This window comes from Eurytemora carolleeae, unplaced genomic scaffold (genome assembly GCF_000591075.1).
Source record: "Eurytemora carolleeae unplaced genomic scaffold, Eaff_2.0 scaffold635, whole genome shotgun sequence".
Classification (NCBI taxonomy): domain Eukaryota; kingdom Metazoa; phylum Arthropoda; class Copepoda; order Calanoida; family Temoridae; genus Eurytemora; species Eurytemora carolleeae.
The window spans coordinates 66,069-72,068 of record NW_019396549.1 but is presented as its reverse complement, the minus strand read 5'-3'; positions in this window follow the sequence as shown (position 1 = coordinate 72,068).

The window sequence follows — 6,000 nt, the reverse complement described above, 5'->3', positions numbered from 1 at the left end:
TCTTTATTAAGGGGTTCACTGTAGTCAAAATTAAACACTTTTCAGACTAGAAAGACGACATTATTTACTTCCATTTTTAATCCGAAACGAATTAAACGGCACTGTTAAGAATCGGGCATGCCTTTTAAATCCATCTTCAATCCTCAGCATCCCCCCCTCCCCCTTCACCTCCATTACACCATGTCAATGTCAATCATCTCCTTTTTCAGAATGTAGACATCCTTCAAATTAAAAATGAATAATTCTGAAATATGACTGACATGACGAATGTCCAAATGTTTTGGCCCGAAATCCGCGAGAAAATCTTGTTTTCTCCTTTGATGCACAGATACAATAGATTGAACAAATCTATAAAATATATGGTATTTTAACAATAAAACAATAGTGTATCACGTCTCTAAACTTTCTGGAGCGTATATAGTGCGGTGTACACTGCGTCACAACCGAAACCAAACTGAGGATTGCGTATATACGCCCACTATACACTGTAAGCGCTCATGCGTTCATCCGTCAGATTTCGGGGATTTTCAATGTACGTAAAATTTGTATTTTAAACGCATCATCATATAGATATAAAAATATTTAAAATGATAAATTAAACGGATAAGTTTTTTAAACAATTTCGCAATCATTTTGTAGTGCAATTGAATGCATTTTTTTTTGCAAAGGCCAAAGGTCAATAGTAAATTATTATACCCACGAATAAAGTATTATCGACATCAAATTATGAAAATAAACTACACGCACGATTTCATAGTTGTTTTTGTTGTAAAAAATTCAATGATTCCATTATCCATGATTTTTTAATGATTACACTTTGAATATTGGAAATTAATGTAAAGTTTAACTCCGAATTTTCTTATATTGAATCAATTAATTAATCGTTGTCTGTTTTGACAGGTTGTTGCATAGCAATAACAAAAAATCAATTCATTATTTTTAGCCGATTTTAAACGCCTTATAATGTGCAAGAGCTACTATTCTGTTTGATACTAGGAGAGGAGATAAATTAATCAAGAGAAACCTCTACGGATCTTGAAGAAAAGGGTAAGGCAGGACTAAAGTATATAAATAAAGCTGTGAAATAGTAGGATGGCTGTTATAGTTTTAAACTGCCTGATGAACATGAAACGCGGCAACTAGGTATATACCCATTCCAACCAACAGTTTTACGGGACTCACTGTATCCATAAAAGATTAAAATACATTCAACCTTTTTTGTTTAACTCCTTAAAATAATTCAATCGAAACTTTAACGGTTTGTGATTGAAACAAGATACAAAATTAGTACTGTGATAACCAGGCAACTCTATAAATGGAAGAATACATTATAGCAATATTTAAATGTATTTAGTGTTGTTACCAAGCAAACGGTTTACTAGTAACTTATTAAATCACTAATTAAGGGAAACGGGAAATGAACAACAATTGCTGTGTTTCTTGCGCATTGAAATTTTTATAGTCATAACTTGAGGCTAAAAGTCGTCTTCTATTTCAGAGTTTTCTGCTTATCACTGTATGTGTTCGCATTGCTTCCATAAATCTTTATTGCCTGCTTAACTACGGTGGTAGGCGATTATATCAACATAATGAAAACAACTTTTTATTTGAGTTTTTATTTTTAATGGACAGCTTCTCTGTGTTTCCAAGCTTTTGTGCATCCATGCTGTTTAAAAGCTTGATATCAATCAAAATTTAAATCGAAAGTCGTCTTCATTATATTGAAATAATCGCCTACCACCGTATCTGAAAACTCGGTTCATTTGAAGTACCATACCGCCACCGGCTTAACGGCGGCTACAGCAATACGATACATACTGCAGACGGTAAGACGAGACTGTACGTCACATCATCATCTTATAGAGAGATATGTGTTCTATCCCTTCAAAATTAGATTATCTCTTGGTATCCCTCCAGGTATAATACTCTTAGAACTGATTCAATTAACTACTAAATCCATTCAAATCTATTCAATGTATTTAGTTTAAACCTTGATTTAATACTAAAACAGTATTTAAAATTAATCAAAGCTATATTGACTCCTTAATGTAATATCTTTTTAACTATATTGACTTCTTCTATCCTTCTATCCTTCTATCCTTCTATCCTTCTATCCTTCTATCCAACTATCCTCCTAACCTTATAACCTTTTCTCATTTCTCTCCTTCACTCCTTCTATTCTTTTATTCTTCTTTTCTCTGAATGTCTTAATGTTTTCCTCGTGTAAATCAACTCTAACCTGGTTCTTGAATGGTCTGCTTGCTGGCAGGGCGAACTTGTAACAACCACCGCTGCCACCCTCTTCATGCTGTCACTTGTCAGCAATAGTTATAATCAAAATGTGATTTACACCTCACAATGTCCATATTGTTTTACAATGTCCGGCCTATAATTGAGAATGATCAAGGAAACTTAAATAGAAGTTAGCCAGGAAGAAGTGTGAAAACCTCTGTCAACTTTGAGGGAAGATATGACCACAGTGTGATGGGAAATCCATCACGTAGGCTTAAATAGAAGTTAGCCAGGAAGAAATGTGAAAACCTCTGTCAACTTTGAGGGAAGAGATGTGAAAACCTCTGTCAACTATGAGGGAAGAGATGACCACAGTGTGATGGGAAATCCTTCACGTAGGCTTAAATATCTTATTTGAGGGAAGATATGACCACAGTGTGATGGGAAATCCTTCACGTAGCAACTTTGAGGGAAGAGATGTGAAAACCTCTGTCAACTATGAGGGAAGAGATGACCACAGTGTGATGGGAAATCCTTCACGTAGGCTTAAATATCTTATTTGAGGGAAGATATGACCACAGTGTGATGGGAAATCCTTCACGTAGACTTAAATATCTTATTTTCCCATACTTTAATCTTATTGTATATATCTTTTCTTATTCTAACCTTCAGTATCTATCTATCTATCTATCTATCTATTCCATTCTTCTACGGAAGGATGAGTAGAGAGGTGTTACTAGAAATCAAGGTTTTTAGAAACAAGAATTAGATTTTAAAAAAGATTATGATATTATTGATAAAATTGTAAATAAACTTATGAATATTTTATTCGTTAATCTGTCTTTTTCTTTCTTATTAAAAAAATTTGGTTTTTCTAAACTAAAAAAAAAGTCTCAAAATAAGGAATTTTTGTTAAAGCTATTAAATTATCAATCTTGGTTTTAAAAACTCATTGAGTGGGAGGGAATAGGAAAAGTGTGAGATGTACAAAGATAAAGAAATCTTGGTGTAAAGAACCTTCAGTTTTTTCATGGTTAACTGAATATTTAATATGTTAAGCATGTAATGTAATATATATAATATGTATTGTGTGTGATATACATGTGTACTATATCATGGTGTATTTGTAAAGAATGAACTGAGTATTATACGGAATGTAATATATTTAATATGTATTGTGTGTGATATACATGTGTACTAACTATATCATGGTGTATTTGTAAAGAATGAACTGAGTATTATACGGAATGTAATATATTTAATATGTATTGTGTGTGATATACATGTGTACTAACTATATCATGTTGTATTTGTAAATGAATGAACTAAGTATTATACGGAATGTAATATATATAATATGTATTGTGTGTGATATATATGTGTACTATATCATGGTGTATTTGTATCTGAATGAACTAAGTATTATACGGAATGTAATATATTTAATATGTATAGTGTGTGATATACATGTGTACTAACTATATCATGGTGTATTTGTAAAGAATGAACTGAGTATTATACGGAATGTAATATATTTAATATGTATAGTGTGTGATATACATGTGTACTAACTATATCATGGTGTATTTGTAAATGAATGAACTGAGTATTATACGGAATGTAATATATTTAATATGTATTGTGTGTGATATACATGTGTACTATATTATGGTGTATTTGTATCTGAATGAAGTTCTATACATTATACGCAACTCTTCCGAACCAAAATAGTAATAGAGTTACGTGCATGCGCTCTCTCTGTCTTGTAATTCAGCGCGGCATGCGCGTAATTCCTTTGTGAACGAAAAACTCCTAAATCTTGATAAGATGACATAAGGTGTTCTTTCTGTATTGTTATTAATCTATGCTTACTTTAAGTTTATCCCCGAAATATCCCAGGGTTTATGAGGATAAATGTGTGACTACGCTGAAATAACTAAACCTTAACCAATTTTGTCCAAAGGTCTGTTTTATAAATTTTTTAAATATACGCAAAATTACAAAAACTGTAATTGTGACAAAAATGTTAAAAAAATTACAGTAAACGCCAAAACTTTTGAAGTTTTAACTATTTAAATTTGTAAATAGTGATTCTCGATCTCTCGTTTGTCAAATCTTCGAATTTTTTACAATGGGCTAAATCAAGGTTTGGATTAAAAATTTGGGAGTTTAACCAGCTAACCGAGTTTAACTCATTCATCAGTTCAAAAGTTTCCATGTGATTAAACCTGCGTAAGAGGAGTGTGGGTAGAATACAAGGATAAAAATGACTAATTGTCAGGAAAAAGCTAAACATAAATCTAAGAACTAGAAACTCAAATTCATGTTGAAAACTTTAACATTTTCCTGGAAAAGGCTTAAAGTATGCAGCTACTTTAAAATTGAATTTTATAAAATATTTTTTACTTTAAGCAACATTTTGAAATACTTTTTAATGATATTGTAACATCCATACTTTTCCTGATATATATTAGATTAGCTCAGTGTTTAAAATTTCCCTGATATTTTAGCCCACTGTGCAAACTTTTTTTAATATTTTCCCCGGCACTGTTCTAATTTATTATTACAAATATTTCAGCGTAAACTTTTAATACAGTGAACCCCTTAATAACGAATACATCGGAAGAATTTATCAAATATCGTCTTGACAATTTTTCAATGAGTTTTATACTATATTACGTAAATTTCAGTATTTTCGAAAATAAATAAATAGCCATGAATATGCGAGATCAGTTTTAAAGAGTTCCATATATTCATTTAATTAAAAAACTAAATATCTGCAACATTCCATTATCAGAAAGTGAAGAATACGACATTTGATGAATTCTTTCGATGTATTCGTTATTAAGGGTTTCACTGTATTTTGTCTAATATTTTTACCCACTGTACCAACTTATTATTACAAATATTTCAGCCTACTGTACATACTTTTTTTATATGTTCACCCACTGTGCCAATTTGTCATTTTAGATATTTTAGCACACTGTGTATGCTCTTCCTGATATTTTTACCCACTGTGCCAACTTACAGATATTTTGACCCAAAGGGTAACATTTGTCTGATATTTCAACCCACTGTGCCACCTATTATAACAGCTATTTTGACCCACAGTTTAACCTTTTCCTTATATTTCACCACACTGTGAATACTCTTATTGATATTTAAGCCCACTGTGTTGTGTATCTCTAAACATGTTAATCCTACTCAAATAGAAAATATTTCTAAGAGAGAAGAACAATGGAAAGAGAAAGATAGAAGATTTTCTCAGAAGAGAAATATTTGTTTGAATTATTCTTTCTGTTCAGGTCCAGGTAACAGTTCCAGCATTTTAGAAACTTCATCTGGAAATATAATAATATACAATGCAAGGAATCCAGGGAGAAAACAAAGGGAGTGTTCGCGGTTTTCTTTTCTAAACCGAGAATTCAGAAATTAGAAGAATTACAGTGTTTTTAATCTTAAAGGTTTTTCTTAAAAAATTTCTTATAAAATTTTTAAGAATTTGCTGTTTAATTATTTTAAATTATTGTTGAATTTGTAAGCTAGCTAATCATTTAAAAATATTGTCGACAAAATTTGAAGTTTTACTTCATTAAGAAAAGGACTAGCAGTGTCTGTAAAACCCTTTTTGAGTAATTATGATTTCTCATCAGTTTTCTGTCACAATTGTTAACAATTAATCATTGCACTCTTAACTCTGGTTCCAATGAAACTTGTATCGTGCCTTGGGCAGAATCTATTATTGATTTAAATAGTAACAATGTATTC